The sequence below is a fragment of the Gossypium hirsutum genome, chromosome A12 (genome assembly GCF_007990345.1).
Source record: "Gossypium hirsutum isolate 1008001.06 chromosome A12, Gossypium_hirsutum_v2.1, whole genome shotgun sequence".
NCBI lineage: Eukaryota > Viridiplantae > Streptophyta > Magnoliopsida > Malvales > Malvaceae > Gossypium > Gossypium hirsutum.
Genome location: NC_053435.1, coordinates 9330122 through 9348823, shown reverse-complemented (window position 1 = coordinate 9348823; position 18702 = coordinate 9330122). Strand labels below are relative to the sequence as shown.

At 35.6% G+C, this 18702-nt stretch overlaps 1 pseudogene; it reads right to left on the bottom strand.

The window, feature by feature from the left end:
- Positions 1-15375, bottom strand: part of LOC107922147 (uncharacterized) — a 120298-nt pseudogene extending 104923 nt beyond the window's left edge.
- Positions 15376-18702: the final 3327 nt, after the last annotated feature.

Here is an 18702-nt window from a genome sequence, read left to right as displayed (position 1 = left end):
TGTGGCACATTAACCAATTGAATGATGACATGTGACACTTTTTTTTTTTACTAATGTGTAAGAATCTTTGTAATTATTTCAAAACATTTATTTTTCTTCCTTTCTCCTCTATGTAGATTATAAATGGAGAAACTAGAACTGATCCCACAACGACACTATACACATTCATTTATTCGGTAAAGCTAATAAGAATGAGATTATTTAGATAAATATATTAAGTAATATTGGTTTATTATTTTAAAATATAGAAAACAGAATTCTTCGGCAAGAAAATGAGAATTCTTCTTTAAATCCTTTTACAAAACATGCATGAAACATTAAGATTAAAAATCATAACGGAGATTTGATACGCCTTACTTTAAGGAATGATTTTGTGAACATATGCACACCAATAATTGGATGATAAAGACGCTAATTATAGGCTTATAGCACACTACTAATTTGTTTTTAAGAAAGTATAGTTGCAGCGAATTTTGGACCAAAAACCTCACTATGTAGCGATGGGAACCACATCTGTCTCCATCTCCAAAGAGGTCATCTCACTCTGGACCCAAGGATCATTTCTTCCAACACCCATTTCTAAAGCAATGCATTCCTTCAGTTCTGCTAATACATAACTGATATTTGGCCTTGGCTTTGAATAAATGAATGTGCATAGTGTTTTCGTGGGATCAGTTCTAGTTTTTCCATTTCTAAACTACAAAGAGAAGAGAAAGGAAAAAAAAAAATTAGAATAATTACAAATAAGTCCTTAAGCTTTAGCTAAAAGTAAAAAAAAAAGTATCACGTGTCGATATTCATTTGGCTAATGTGCCACATGGTTCAGTTCTGCTAATACATAACTGATATTTGGCCTTGGCTTTGAATAAATGAATGTGCATAGTGTTTTCGTGGGATCAGTTCTAGTTTTTCCATTTCTAAACTACAAAGAGAAGAGAAAGGAAAAAAAAAAATTAGAATAATTACAAATAAGTCCTTAAGCTTTAGCTAAAAGTAAAAAAAAAAAGTATCACGTGTCGATATTCATTTGGCTAATGTGCCACATGGATTGTTACATATTCTTAGGATTGAATTTAGCGTTTTAATTTATTTTCTTTCCTTATTTATACTATATAGACTTGTATATAAACACACTATCTAAAGAGATGAAATACAAGTAATTTCTCTTCATTCTATTCTCGTATATTTTCTTTTCTCTATTCTCGATAACACGGTATTAAAGCTTTTCGATTCAGGTTTATGTGTTCGATGTTTTGCTTGAATCGCAAAGGGATTAGGTATTTTTTCGTGGGTTATTTTTAAGGGGATTTTTAGTCTACACTGTTGGCACAGGGAGGAACGCCACCATGTCAACGGATGATATGTAGTTTCTAGTGGCTTGAATCACTGTATGCTAGGCTAACGCACCACCCAAATAGCAAAGGGCGTGTGAATAGTCTTCTTGTCACCATACTTTGACTCTGACGTCGACTCAAGATTCTGACCAAAGCCCAGTGTTCGGGTTATCAATTATAGGTGGTTCGAGGGTGCTTTGGGTTCTTTTTCTCATTGTTTTGGTACTCTTCACAAGTACTGTTTGGGTACTATTCGTGGGTATTGTTTAACACTGCTTGAGCACTGTTTTGAGATTGTCTTTTGCGAGTTTCGCTATCTTTCGTCATATAATGACTTCCTTTTCTTTATTTGCAGATTCAGGTAAATCTAATGTGTAATAACCTGGTTTTAGCTAAATTGGAACAGAGGTTTCAGAACCACAAATCAGATGTTGGAAAATTATTTTAATATTATTTTTGGTGTTTACAGCATGATAGCATGTATGTGTGAAAATTTCGTGAGCTAATTTTATCGTTTAATTGCTCAATTTGAGAAAAAGGACTTAATCACGTAAAATGTAAAAGTTGTATACTATTTGTTTAAAGTGCTTAATTGCTATTATTTAATAAATCAAAGGTTCTTATGATGATATTAGACCATTGGTAGTGTTAATGGTCATTAATGGACATGAAATGGATGTTATATATTAATGTTTTATTAAGGTTAAAATGGTAAATTATTTATTAATAAAGTATTAATTAAAACAAAATCAATTTTAAGCTTGATTCTCATCTTCTTGGCCGAATATGAAGAGAAGAACAAGCCATTCTTAGGGTTTAAAGTTTTGGCTACTTCATTGCTCAATTGTAAGTCCATTTTTGCTCGATTTTTGATGATTTCTATGTTTTTCTAATCATTGCAGCTCAATCTAGCTAGTCCGTATCTTTAATTTCGAAACTGTTAAAGATTTTGAGAGTTGCCATTGATGATGTGTTCTTTGATATTTGAGGATGAAATATGAATTTTTTTATGATAGATTTCCATGTTTTGTAAAGTGATTTTTGATGAAATTGCATAATAGGGATTAAATTGTGAAATATGCAAATTGAGTGGATGAAATGTGAAATAAATGAATTTTTTGGGTTGCTAGGGACTTATATGTAATTCAGCCAAGCTTGGATTTATTGAAAATATGTGAATTTTGTGTATTTGTGAAATAGGGACTAAATTGTTAAAAGTGTAAAAGTTTAGGGGCTAAAATGCAAATAGGCCTAAATGTACGTTTTGGACTAAATTGAATGAGTGTTTGATTAAAGAAGTTAATTTTGAATATATTTAGATCAATAAAAGAGGAATCTGGAATTAGATCGGGGAAAGGCAAGATTATTAAGTAATTGACTCATTTCACTGTTTTCATACCCGAGGTAAGTTCGTATGTGACGATTTCATTATAAATGTATGTTAAATGTTTTGATATTGCCTAAATTGTGATTATGAGATTTTCATTAATGTATGAATTGTAAATACAACTCTATAGAATTATTCGAAGATGGAATCGATAAGTTAGAAATCTCGGTTGAACCTTAGGAATAGATTTGGATACTTATGACATGTTATAAGATGATATATCGATTTGGCTTCGGGCCATGCATATCGGATGAGTTGGCTTCTGGCCATGATATTAGCACTTCGGGTGTGAGTTATACCGATTTGGCTTCAAGCCATGATATCGGATGCTTTGACTTCGGGCCATGAAAATAGTTCTTCGGATAAGTTACCTTGATTTGGCTACGGGCCATGGTATAGGTAATTATCATACAAGACTCATGAGTATCTAATTTTTATTTCGAATGGTTCAATGGGTAAACGAATGATGTGGTTGAGAAAGAGGTTAGTACGAGGCGATACAAGTATGAACAGAACCTATTCGAGTATTAAATAGAGAAAGTTCGATGAGATGATATTTGATCATGTTTTGAGGCATGAGAAAGGTTTCTAGTTAATGTGTATATGGTGATGTTATGTATAATTGGTTGATTTGTAATCATTTGATGAATTAAGTTATTCACATACGAGCTTACTAAGCTGTGAAGCTTACTTCATATTATTTTTTTCTATGTTTTATAGTGAATCAAGGCTAGCTCGGATCCATAAGTCATTGGGAACATCATCGCACTATCGGACATCTATTTGGTACTTTTGAGTTGTGTATATATGGTATATGAAATGTATAGGCTAGATGTGATATTTTGGTTGTGTTTATATCCATGAGAGTTGGCTTGTAAAGGATGTTAATGTTGATGTGTGTTTGGCTAATAGAAATGGTTTATTCTGACATGTATGGTATGAGCATGGTTATTTGAATTGTGGAGTTTAAATGCTTAAGAAATGCTTTGATGAAATATGATTTTTGAAGTTGAGTTGATAAGTATTTGATTAGGTAAATGGCATTGAATTGAGTATTGAAATTGGTTGAAGTGGATGTTGTATGAATTGTGTATTTGGTTGATAATTTTGGCTACCTAATTGAATGATGAAATGGTACCATTTTGATTGTTTAGGTGTGCAGGAATAAGGGTGGCAAATTGGCCTTGCAAATGGCTTATTTTTGTCCATACGGGCAGCGACACGAGTATGTGTCTCAGCCTTGTGTGACACACGGTCATTTTACATGGCCGTGTGTCCCTTGGTGTTGTTATTAAATGAAGTCAGTATGCTCCACACGGTCTCATGCACGGGCGTGTGACTGGCCATGTGGTACAAGTCAGTATACTCCCTAATTGGCACACAGCTTAGCACACGGGCGTGTGACTTGGCCATGTTGCATAAGTCAGTATACCCTACAGTTTTGGCATGACCTAGTACACGGCCTAACACACGAGTGTGTGTGGCCACTTCGAAGGACACAAAGGCTAGACACATGGGCGTGTGGTTGGCCGTGTGACCCAAGTCAGTATGTATGCCATGTTTCCACATGGCCTGAGACGCAGGCGTGTCTAGAGCCGTGTGAGGCACACGTCCTGTTCACACAGGCTTGTGACCCTTGTATGGTTGAAATTTTATTAAGTTTCCAAAATTTTATGATATCGATTTAGTCCCGAACCACTTCTAAAGCATGTTTAAGGCCTCGTAGGCCCTTATAAGGGACAATGTGATTGTGTTGAATGATTTATGAGAATGAATGCTTTACGGTTAATAAATGTATGCCTTACGTTGTTAATTGATTAGTAATACCTCGTAACCCTACTCCGGTGATGGATACGGGTTAGGGGTGTTTCATAATGCATGTTTTATTTCCTCTTCATTTAAATTGGTTCATAGATTCAAGAGCTACAAATTACATGACAGGTAATCCCAACCTTTTCTCTACCTTTGAGTCACAAAGTTCACCTCATATTACTATTACTGATGGATCTACCTATATAGTTTTTTGGTTCTAGAAGTATTAACCTAACTTCATCCATCACCTTATCATTGATATTAAATTTACCTAACCTCACCTTTAATTTAATATCTGTCAGTAAACTTACCCGTGACCTAAATTGCACCATCTTTTTTTTTTCTTGATCATTGACTTTTACAAGATCTTGTGACAAAGCGCTATAACGACTCAAATTTCAATAGTGTTGAAAAATGCGATTTTGGAGCTCCATTTTTGTAAACCGAGTCTATAAATATAAAATAAAATTATTTATGGAGTTAATATGAAAATATAATAAAGTTCGATTAAATAATTCAGCCAAAAAAGTAGTTAATTAAAATTCAAGGACTAATTGTAAAAGTTCAATTGTTATAAAGTTTTAATTAAGAAAAGGTTTGAAGACCTATATAGCAATTATCTAAGGGCCAAAAAGGTTAATAAATTGATGGGCATCGAAACCACCAAAAATAATTCCTACAAAAACAACTCTAAATTGTAGTAAAAAGTGGTAGTAGGGTTGAGTCCATAGGGATTGGATATCGTAATCAACTTCCATGTTCACTTATGAACAGAATATTCGTCGTGTCAAACATCGTGTCAAGAGTCATGCCCACGACTCCAAACGTACCTACAACAAAAATAACAATTAAATCAGGGGGTTTGAGAATGTTTACAAAAGTAAATAATCTAATCAGCTTAAATAAAAGATTGATTAATATTGAAAATAAATGTAAACTGGAAATAAATTTAGAATTTTGTAAACAGATAAAATAAGCCTTAGCCTTAGACTCGGTAAACTTCTTATCAAGAATCGATCCTTGAAAATTAATCTTCTCCTCCAAACGATAAGCTGGTTATAGCAGTTAAGAATGTCCTAACCACCAATTCTTCCTCTCATAGTTGGTTCTGGTACGACATGCAAACCAATTCTGTCGATTATCTAACCAAGATACACGTGTTCCCCATTCAAGATTACAGCAGCCTTGCATTTTGAAGAACACAACCTGATCACTTCTTCCTCAATTTGTTCTCGGAGATCCGAATACAGCACGGCTGACTCGAATCTCCAACTGTCAGCAAACACGACTCCAACCCAACATTCACTTTGACTTGAAATCAAATTTAACTTTAAGGGATGATTGGTCTATCCTAACACTTAGGAAAAAAATGAATACCGATTGGAAGGATTTTTAACACGAATTTCGTATTTCACGATCCCAATCAGAAAGAACACTGGCCTAAGGCTAAGATGAAATTTAGTGAAGCATGAAATTATTCATGCTTTGTAAACTTGAAAGTAATTTTGATGAATGGGGTGAAAAATAGGAAAGAAAAGCACTTGGAAAACAATAAGCCCAATTTAGTAAAAACAAGACAATTGCAATTAAAACTAGCAGAATGCTTCACACCCATTTGGAAGAGAAAAAGGAGAATATTCCAATTCCAAATTGAAGTGGGAAATATAATTAAGCGATGATTTTTCAAAGAACATAAATGTCCTATTTATATACATAGAGTTTACATCATAAAATTAGCCAAAACTAAATTAATATAAAATCAAAATAAAATAAAATAAGATTTTTTTCCTATTTTTGGCTTTTACATCATCAAAATATCTGATGAGTCATTGGCTTTCTCCATATTTTTTATTTGGCCCCATTTCAATGATTGTGTTTCAATTTGGCATTTTTTAGCTTGTTTTTGACCAATTGCATCCCTGAAAAGATTAAATCATAAAAACACTAATTTAGCAGGGATCAATTCAGAAATAAACCAAATTAAACACAAGAAACCATGCAAATTAATATGTTATCAAATCCCCCCTACTTAGCTCATGCTTGTTCTCAAGCATATTGTTCCTTCAAACACTAAAAATTAAGCCTCTTTTCCACATCCATAATCAACGTAAACAACATAGGCAAAAATAAACAAATGCTTAGAATATATATTTGTAACAGCCTGGTTTAGACCCTGGTCGGAACAGTAGTTTTGAGACAACAAATACGAGTTAGAAAAATATTTTTAATATTACATTTCATGCTTAAATTATGTGAATTGATATGTGAGAAATTTTTGTATGAAAATTTCATTGTTTGAGTGCCGATTTGTGAATAAGGACTTAATCGCGTAAATTGTAAAAGTAGCTTCTTATATGTTAAAGTGCTTATTTGCTTTGAGGAATTAATTATGGGGTCCTTATGTGGCAAATTGGCCATTAACTAATTGCATGGCCGGTTTTGGGCTTGAGATATATGGTTTACTAATTAATTTTATAAGGTTAAAATGGTAATTAATATATTATAATGTAAAAAAATAAGACAAAGTGGAATTTGGTTGTCATTTTTACACCATTTTGCCGAATGTAAGAAAGAAAAAGGAGCTATTTTCTTTGTTTAAGTTTCGACACCTTGGAGATCAAATTAAGGTCTGGATTTTGTTCGATTTTTTATAATTTTTACGTTTTTGAGATCGTTGCTTCGAGTACTAGCTAGCCCATGCTTAAATTTTTGAATTTGATGAAGAATTTGTGATTTTCCATTGTTGATAGCTTGAAGTTTTTGTGGTTTGATGATGAAATATAAAGTTTTTTTGATAGATTATTATGTTTAATTAAGTGATTTTTGATAAAAATGTGTATTAAGGACTAAATTGAGAAATTTGTAAATTGAGGGGTCAAAATGTGAAATAAATAAAATTAATGGGCTGCTAGGGACCTAAGGTAAATCGTCCTAATATGGGTTTGATAAGATTTTGTGTATTTTGTGTTATTTTAAAATAGGAACTAAATTGTAAAAGTGTGAAATGTTAAGGGCTAAAATGAAAAATGCCTAAATTATGTGTTTTTTGATGAAATTGAATGAAATGTTGAATAAGTAAGTTAATTTTGATATTAATTAGATTGGCAAAAGCGGAATTCGGATCTGGATCGAGGGAAAATCAAAGTATTGGATTAGTCGACTTAATTTGTCGTTATTGCGAACGAGGTAAGTTCATATTTTAATAGACGTTACGAAATCATATTATAAATGCATACTATTTGTATGATTGAATTTAATGCCGAATGGTAGTACAAATGTATGTATTTTGAATAAGTTATATATATGTTATTATGATATTGAAGTGTTCGAGAAGTAGAATATATGAATACGAGAAAGTTTCGATAATGTGACGACGTCCTAAAAGCCACGTACGAACCGTAGGAATAGTTAGGATACATATGTCATGACATAGGATCCGATATGTGCTTTCGTGTTTGATTTCGTTAAGACCACATTTGGGACGTTGGCATCAGATTATGATTTTCGTGTATGACACTATCTGGGACAGTGGCATTGATATTTGGTTACATGTAAGACCACGTCTGGGACGTTGGCATTGTACGAGCTTATGAGTTTTCTGAGTATCCTTATTGATTCTGAACGGTTCAACAGGCATTCCGAGAAAATAATGATTACATGAAGGACATTCCGATTCAAATACATTGAAATGTATACAATATTTGAAAACGAAAGGTAAGTATATATGTGCAAAGAATGTTATGTGATGTATATTGAAATGAAATGTGAATATGTGTAAATGAAATATGAATAAATGAATAACATAAGGTTTATAAAGTGGCATACGTGAAATTGTCAGATGTTATATGAATGAAAGGTGAAATTGAGTATAAATGATGAAATGATATTTATGTATATATATATGATTAGATGTGTTATTTCCACAATGTGTTTATTTGGTTATATGAAAGTGTGAATTGAATGATATAGGAGAATTGAGTTGAATAATCTTGTGAAAGCTAAAGTTATTGAAGTAAGCAAGTATAATATTGAACGATGATAATTCGATATGGGAACATGTTATAATTTCTAAAAGCTGTATGAGATAGCATATTATGCATATGGCTTTGTAATGAAATTATTTGTTATGTTAAGTTTATTAAGATATGAGCTTACTAAGCTTTAAAGCTTACTCTGTGTGTTTTTCCTATGTCTATAGAGTTTCAGAGATTTGCTCAGGTTGGAAGTTGTTGGAGACGTCATCACACTATCCGATTATCGTTTCGGTAAATTAAAGTTTTGAATTTTGGTTATGTGGCATGTATAGGCTAGTTTATATAGTTGATTTTGGAATTAGTATATGTATATAGCCATGCGAAAATGGCTTGTTCATGATGCGAATGTTGGTATTTATATTCAGTCACATTATAAGCTTAATTTAAGAGGTATGATTCATGGTAAATATGTGGTGATGTTGGTTACATGAATTTGGTTTTGAGTAATGATATGTATGGTTTATGATTAGTTTATTTTGGTAAACTTGATTCATAGTATGTCTCGCATTTCTAGATTGATATAATTCGGTTTAAGTCAAGTAAATATGGTTGATAGATGTGATTGGATTTTGGTTTATTATTGACTTTTTTTTGTTGTATAATTTATCTTGTGAATTGGTTTGGAAGTGGTAAATAATGAGGATGCTTTGTGGTCATAAGGTTATTTTATAATGTCGTGACATAAACTTAGCTAGTCGAATTGATGAGAAATGAATTGGATATGTATAGGTAATATTGAAAAGTTTCTTAGCACATAAGTTTTGTATATTGGTTCGGCAATTGAGCTAGAAAATAGCTATCGGTAACATGGTAACTATGCACTTAGATATAGATGGTATCTTAAGCATATTTTTCCATTTGGTAAGGTTGGCTAATGGTTCATGTATGGATGCTTGTTTAGCCATATGTTATGTTTTGTTTTGATTTAGTATTAAATGCACATATGACTATGTTGTTAAAATTTGTACTTGACTATTTTGTGAAGTGGGTTATGCCAAATATGCTAAAGGACCATAAGCCATGTGATATGGATTATTCTGTTTGATAAGAAATGTGGCTTAAATCAAGCCAAATTTTATACCACACAGTCTGGACACACGGGCGTGTGTGACTGCCCGTGTGACTATGTCAGTATGTATGCCTTGTTTCGCCACAGCCTAAACACACGGGCGTGTCTAATGCCAAGTGAGGCACACGGCCTGTTCACACAGGTGTGTGACCTGCATAACTTTGAAATATGTTTAAGTTTCGAAAAAAATTGTATGTGTTTGGTTTAGTCCTGACCTCTTCCTAATGCATGTTTAAGGTCTCGTTGACTTAAGTAAGGGACTTTATGTTGATGTTTAACTATGATTTATGGATAATGTGTATGAATTGTTCATTCCGATATGTCCGATAATGCCTCTAAGCCTAGTCCAGCGACGGATTCGGGTCAGGGGTGTTACAATAGTTTAATCAACAAGTGTCATAAAATTGGAATATGTAAACTAAACAATTTCACTAAATTGAGTTTGAATCTAAAATTTACAAGGCATTATTAATTAAAAAGAATTTTTTAGACATGGTCAAACCTTTTTACACGAACTAGGACGACAACCCAAGTACCCTATCCCAGTTACTCAGTTCAAACAGCCAATTTTTTTGAAGGCTCAGTTAGCGAAATGTTTTTAAGTTATCGACTTGTCACTCGAACCTTTTTATGCGAGATAAAATGAAAACCCAAGCACCCTATCCCGGTCATTCAATTTGGTCACGTTTTCGAAACTTTCACTCATAACTTGAGCCTTTATTTATTTATTCATTTTATTTATTTACTTATGTACAAGCAAATTATTTATGTACAAGCAAACATTTTTTCAAACAACCAATTTATATGAAAAGTCTAGTTACATATATCAACCTTAAAACACAAATGTTGACTAATCTAGATACTTTGAACACTTTAATTCAAAAATTTCCCAATTGTCCAAATTGACTAAGTAATGAGATTAGAGGCTCAATGTCGAAATAAACTATCGAATAAATCTAGCATAAGATTGAACATATGTAAAAGAAAAACATGCATCAAAAATCAATCAATCATCCATGCATACTTACAATTTCCGATCCCCCTACTTACTCTATGCTTGTCCTCAAGCATATGTCATATGAGATAAAAAAATAGCAGCTCAAATAACAGATAAAAAGAAAAGTTTAAAATACTCCCCAGGTGTTGTTTAACGATTTTGTCGGTGTTGGGGGTAACGACTTTGCAGGATGTCAAGGATTGTGGAAACTTAATTTTCCATTGTTCCAAGTCGAGCTTCGATCTGGCTTAAACGTACCTCCACAGATAGAGGTTGTTCCTCTTGCTCTTTAGTACTGATGTGTGGGCGCTGGCGAAAAACCATATTTCCACAAGTAGTCCGTGTACCTGGATGAACAAAATAACACAAAGTAGGGGTGCCGACAAGCAATCCTATAGAATCCAAACAATATTTATCTAAGCTATCCATACTATATGCACATGTTAAGGACGAGAAATCAATTTCAGAAGTAAAAAGTCGAGAGCTAAATTCGTAATATATGACCCAAGTATTAATGGACAATTACATCGCAAAACGACATGAAAATTTTGTGAAAACCAATATCCTAAATTAACTTTAAAACCAGAATGCATACACCACAAAAAGAACAGTTTAGTTTTAGTTAGAACAGATGACGAATCATTTCTACCTGAAAAACTAAAGGCTAAAAATAAGTGAATATATCTTAAATCTGGTTCATGCACCAATAAGTCTTTTGTGGTCTTCAGATTATAAAGTTGATTAGAATGATTTAAAACACAATAAAAATCTTGAGCATCAAAGTTAGTTGGTATATCTAATAGAGCAGTATGATAGGAATCGTATTGAACATTGTCAAGGTTGACAAAACCCATGGCAATGTTAAATTCAGAAATTAACATCCGAAAGTCCTTCCCAAGCAAGCAAATACAGATACTATTTTGTGTTTCAACAATTCGTAATGCATTAATATTGAAGCTAAATGTAGTGTAGAATTCATATACCAGCTCATAATATGCATTACATGATATATTAGCAAATGAACTCCAACCAATAGCATCAAAGTAGTTAATCACAGCATCGTGAATATTTAACATATCAAGAATAGAAAGATCGATTTTCTTACAGACCGGAAGCGAACGTTGTCGGATGTCGTCATATATTATGCGATGCTCCGAGGTCGAAAAGTCTAAAAACCCTTGTAATCAACCTTCAGTAGGAATAGTGTTTGCACGACCTCATCTATTGCGTTGACTGTCTCGTGATGGTTGAACATATTCATTAGGCGAGTCGGGTGGACTTGAATTTCCAGCAGCTTCAATACTGTTGTTTGGGGGTGTCGTAAACTCGTTAGTCAATCATCGACGGGCTCGAGTAACGGATGATCGTGTTCGGCGTTGGGAGACACGCTCGTTAGCATTTGAAGGAGCCTCAACATGGCTGTTAGAAGTTCGAGCCTCATCCGAATTACCTGCATAATATGTTAGTAAAGGCATAGTAGATTGAGGATCAGTAATAGACCTTTCGGGGCTAGCGGGGCTGCTGTTCAATTCTTCTGCTTCAACTAGAGTCAGACTTTATTGGTGACGAGTTCTCGTTGAGGCGGTCGTTCAGATTGAAGGATGTGGAGAAGGCTCGGAGTTATTGTCGGCTATGTCGAAGACTGGAGGCACTGAGAATAGATGTCGACTTCGATTGAGTGAAGTTGGGATATTGTCGGCCATTTGGTTTCGAGTTCAGACCATTGTTTTTGGGTAGGTGACATGAATAATCGGCTCCGCTGGCTACAGCGGAGGCATGCGGTGGCGGTGGCTGCGACAGTGGTGGCGATGGTGGTGGCCGATGTGACTTCGTGGTTTGGGCTATTTTTTTAAGGGTGATGGTTGGGATTTCAATTTTGGCGTCGGTAAGGTGGTGGGGTCTTTAGGTGTTTAGAGAGAAGAAGAAATAGAGGAGATGGGGAAGGGAGGAGTGGCGGCTTACAATTCAGGCTCTGATCGGCAAGAGTAATACGATGTGGTGGTGAGGGCGTTGCTCGATAGTGATGTGGTGGTAGAGAAGGTAGACGAACGGTGGTTGCAGGTGGAGGGGAAAAGGAAAAATAAAAGAAAATGGAGGTGAGGTCTTTGGGTTCGTCGACGGCGGCAGACGGTGGCTAAGGACGGAGCGGCGATAACGCAATGTGGGGTCAGCGATGGAGGGCTGGGACGGCAGCGACGACAGTTTATGGGAATGCTGTTAGGGTTTTTATTTTTGATTTTAAGAAAAAAAAGATGAAACAAAATAGGTTGGGAAATTTTGGGGATTTTGGGGTTCTTTTTCTTTTTACTATTTTTCTTCTTTTTTTTTCTTCACTTTGGGTCACCTTGGCCCGTTCGGCCCATTTTCTTTCTTTTCTCACTTAGGCTTGTTTTGGGTTTTCGATTATGGTATTGGGTATGTGGTATATTATGTGGTTGGGTTGGTATTTGGGTATACGATAGGTAGGTTAAATGAGGTGGTGGACGTTTATGGACTTGGGTTTTACGGGTATTTTGGTATTTGGGCAAGTGGGTTCAGGGTAGGTATTTAGTGGATGGGTGTTGGATTTAGGTTTTGGGTGTTTTATGAAGGTTAGGGATTTTGGGTTTTTTTTAATTGTAGCACGTCGTGCCCACGCCACCATCATTATCCTTCTTTTTGAAAATTCATAACCTCCATTGTATTCCTGAAAACATCAAATTATCTGGATTAAATAGGAATTTATTTACAACCTAAATTTTCCTTAAACTAAAAATTAAATAAATGAAAATAAATTTGGGTTGCCTCCAAAAAAGTGCCTTAGTTTAACGTTGTTAGCTCGACGACCTGAAAATTTATTCACCTGGCTCTTCGAGGACTAATTCCTCAACCAAGTGGACTTGAAAATTTTCATAGAAAGGCTTTAATCGTTGTACGTTGACCTTGAAAATTTTTTCGGATTCTTCACTTTTAACCTCAACTGCACCATATAGAAACACGTGAGTAACAATAAAAGGCCCTAACCACTTAGTTCGAAGCTTACCTGCAAAAATTCTTAATGTATAGTCATAAAATAATACTTTTTGTCCTACGATAAATTGTTTACGGGTTATCTTTTGGTCATGGTATGCTTTGACCTTATCTTTATAAATTTGGGCACTCTCATACGCTTCTCGTCGAATTTCCTTGAGTTCCTGGATATGTAACTTACGATGCTTACCTGCAGCTTCCAACTCCATGTTGCATTGTTTGACCGCCCAAAATGCCTTATGTTCTAGCTTAACAGGGAGATGGTACAGTTTACTGAAAATTAGTCGATAAGGAGACATACCTATGGGTCCTTTATAAACTGTTCAGTACGCCCACGGTGCATTGTTAAGTCGCAAACTCCAATCTTTTCTATCGGGCTTAACGGTATTTTTCAAAACCAACTTGATTTCTCGATTCGACACCTCTATTTGACCGTTTGACTAAGGGTGATAAGTCGTAGCAACTCGTTGCATTACCCCGTATTTTTTTAAGAGTGTGTCAATTACCTTATTACAAAAATACGTACCCCGATCGCTGATCAAAGCTTGCGGTGTACCAAACCTGGAAAAAATATAACTTTTTAGAAAATCGACTAATGTTTTGGCGTTAGCACGACGAGTGGCTTTTGCTTCCACCCATTTTGACACATAGTCAATAGCAAGTAAAATTAAACGTTACCGAATGATGAGACAAAGGGTCCCATAAAATCAATGCCACATATATCGAATATTTTACAGACATGTAAGAGGTTAGAGGCATTTCATTTTTTCGGCTCAAGTTTCCTACCCTTTGACACTTTTCGTATTTTTACAAAACAAATATGCGTCTCGAAAAATATGTGGCCAATATAGTCCATATTCAAGTACTTAATGTGAAGTTTGTTTGGGGCCAAAATTTCCACTACATGCATAAGAATGACAAAAAGATAGAATCGATTTTACCTCAGCCTCTGTGACCCATCGTCAAATTACCTGGTCAGAACAGTATTTTCAATGGTAGGGGTCGTCCCAAATATAATATCGCGACTCACGTTTGATCTTATCTTTTTCAGATAGCGATAAGTTAGAAGAGACTATACCTGTAGCAAGGTAATTCACCATGTCTGCATACCAAGGAAGAATCATTTGAGCAACAAGCAAGCTTTCATCCAGAAAATTGTCTTTAAGTGGTGTTACATCATTCGATGGAGGAATTCGGCTTAGATGGTTAGCTACAAAATTTTCACATCCTTTTTTACCCTTTATTTCGAGATTGAACTCTTGCAAAAGTAGTATCCACTTTATAAGTCTCAGTTTTGCTTCCTTCTTCCCGATCAGATATTTAAGAACTGCATGATCAGAGAAAACCACAATCTTAGTTCCTAATAAATACGAACAAAACTTTTCTAAGGCAAAGACTATAGCTAGAAACTCTTTTTCAGTGGTCGAATAATTGCTTTGGGCAGTATACAAAGTTTTAGAAGCATAGGAGATGACATGTGGTTCTTTCTCGATTCTTTGTCCAAGGATTGCTCCTACACTATGGTCACTAGCGTCGTACATTATTTTGAAAAGATAATTCCAATTCGGTGGTTGAACAATAGGTGCTGAAATGAGTTCATGTTTGATCGTGTCAAACATATCTCTGCATGATTGGTCAAACTCGAATTCTTTATCCTTCTATAAGAGATTTCAAAGCGGTTGCGCAATTTTAAAAAAGTCCTTAATGAACCACCTATAGAAACCTGCATGACCAAGTAAAAAACAAATCCCCCTCACAGTTGTAGGGTATGGTAGTAAGTTTATGATATCAATTTTTGCTTTATCGACAGAAATTCCCTCAGCAGAAATGATATGACCTAGAACTAATCCCTTGTCTACCATAAAATGACATGTATCATAATTTAGAACAAGATTAAATTCTAAGCATATTTCCAAAATTTTTACAAGATTTGAGAAACATACCTCGAAGATACAGTAAATTCGTCCATGAATACTTCAATTATTTTCTCGACGTAATCAGAAAATATACTTACCATGCACCTCTAAAACGTAGTTGGTGTATTACAAAGTCCGAACGGCATCTGTCTGTAAGCGAATGTGCCAAATGGGCATGTAAACATTGTCTTTTCTTGATCGTCCGGTGCCATTAGAATCTGGAAAAACCCTGAGTAACCATCAAGACAACAATAACGAGACTTTCCAGCTAAACATTCTAACATCAGGTCAATAAAAGGAAGTGGAAAGTGATCTTTTCGAGTTAGGGAATTCAACTTCCTGTAATCGATGCAGACTCTCCACTCGTTTTGGACCCAAGTGGAAACCATCTCACCTGCTGAATTCTCAATTACGGTTACGCTGGTCTTTTTTGGTACTACATGGACTGAGCTAACCCAATTACTATCAGAAATGGGATAGATCATCCCGGCATCAAGTAGCTTTTGGATATCTTTTCTCTCCATTTCCATCATAGGCAGATTGAGACGCCTTTGAGCCTTCCTTTTGGGAACAGCATTATCGACAACCTAAATTTTGTGTATGCAAGTCGAGGGGTTCAACCCCTTAATGTCAGCTATCAGCCATCCAATTACCTCTTTATAGTCCCTAAGAACTTGTACCAAGTTTTCATCTTCTACTCTCGAGAGTTTACTTGAGATTATTACTGGTAAGGCATTTCCTTTGCCGAGAAATGCATACTTCAAGTGGTCCGGAAGGGGTTTGAGTTCTAACTCTGGAGCTTGTAGAACATATGGTACAAGCTTAGTCTGTGAAGAAGTTAATTCAAGAAATTTACCTGGGTTTCTCCATTGTTGTGGCACCTCCATATGAGCCACTATTTCGTGAACAGAATCTTCAAAGATTATCCACTCCTCTAGTTCCTTAATGGCATTAAAGTCTAGACTCCTGCAAAGGACAGTTCGTAATTCATCCTCGTCATGATATTCTAAATGTAAGTCAGTCAAAGGATTGATTATATCAATATTAGAAACATTAGAAATCATGCTAGGGCGATTCATGGCCTCGTAGACATTGAATTTCACCACATCCCCATCGAACTCCATAGTGAGTAACCCACTTCGTACGCCAATTTTTGTTTGTGTGGTACTCAAAAATGTCCTCCCGATAAGTATGTCAGATGAATTGGTCAAATTTTCATCCTCCATGTCGATAATGTAGAAGTCTGCAGGAAATATTAGCTCGTTTACCTTTACAAGAACGTCCTCCAATACTCCCTCTGGATGCACTACATATCTATCTGCAAGCTGAATAATCCCACATGTTTCTTTTAAAGGACCGCGTTAAATAGTTTATAAATTGACAAAGGCATAACATTAATTAATGCGCCTAAGTCACACTTTGATTTTTTAATATTGACACTACCTATTTTACAAGATATGAAAAACATACATTGGTCCTTACATTTGGGCGGTATTTTTCTTCGCAAAATGATGGAGACATTTTCTCCGACACTTACCTTTTCATTGCCCAGATGTTTCCTTTTACTCATGCATAACTCTTTTAGGAATTTTACGTATCGTGGGATTTGCTTAATCGCATCGAGAAGAGGTATGTTGATTTCCAACTTTTGAAAGGTATCGAGGATCTCCTTTTCATCTCTCTCCTTCTTGCATTGGACAAGTCTTTCGGGAAACGGAGGTGGTACTGCAAATGATTTTTGTGGTGTTGACTCTACTGGACCCTCTATGTCAAGTATATCCCTCGTGTCAGGTATGGGCTCCAAAACCTTCCCACTCCTCAATGTCATAGTGCTTGCATTGTGTCGAGGGTTTGGCTTAATTTGGGATGACAGCTTACATTGGGACTTCAAACAGCTAACTATGAGCGCTAGTTTGATCACTTGCTTGTCCAACTCTTGCAAATGCATGCCAGTTTTTTGTTAGAATTTCTCAGTACTGTTGGCTAGCCTTTCCACTATGGCTTCCAAAGACAACTTTGGGGGTGGTAATTGTTGATTTTGAGGCAGCCTTTGTTGGTACGGTTAATTGAACCGCGAATTTGTCCCATAATTGAGATTTGGGTGATCTTTCCACCCCACATTATACGAGTTCGAGTAGGGGTCATATCGCCTCTGGGGCGGTTCTGGAAAGTTCCCAATAACATTTGCTTGTTCTGTCGAATCCTCATATAAAATCGGACAGGAATCCATCGGATGGTCTGGCTTAGCACAAATTACGCACAACCGTGCTGGGCTCATTTTATCTGTAAGCAAAGTTTCAATAACGTTAGTCAGCTTATCAATTTTATCTTCTAGAGATAGAGAACTTAACCCATGAACCCGTCTCGTGGGTTCTGTGGCCGATCGGAATTGTTGAGAGTTAGCAGCTGTGGTCGAAATCAACCCTCTCGCTCTTTGGGGCGTCATATTAATGAATACCCCCCACTTGTAGCATCAATTATCTTCATTTCCATTGGGAGTAATCCCTCATAGAAATACTGCAAGAGTGATTGTTCAGTCTGTCCATATTATGGGTAACTTGCACACAATTTTTTGTATCGCTCCCAATAATCATAAAGTAATTTAGCATCCTTTTGACGGATTCCCACAATGTCCCTCCTTAGTTCGGCTACTCGAGCTGTAGGGAAGAACCTATCAAGAAACAAATGAGACATGTTAGACCATGTGTTGACAGATCCTGGGGGTAAATAAAATAACCACTCTCTAGTAGAGTCGGCTAGTGAGAAAGGAAAAGCACGAAGTTTGATTTGGTCTTTGGTTACTCCTTGAGGCTTCATGCTTGTGCACACCATATGGAACTCTTTAAGATAGGTGTACGGGTTTTAATTCTGTAGTCCACGAAAAGTGGGTAGTAAATGGATTAAACCCGACTTTAACTCGAACGGCGTTCCACCTGCCGGATAGGTTATGCATAAAGGTTGTTGTTCATCCAGTGCCGTAGCGAGTTGGCATATCATCTGTTTAGCCATCTAGTTTGGTTCGTCAAACGAGAAAATTTCTTCGGTATATGATATAGTTTCGAATCCGGGATTTGGCCGTTTACCACAACGAACAGCTTTTTTCCATAGTTGTCGGACCAATTTCTCAATTTCTGGTTCAAACTC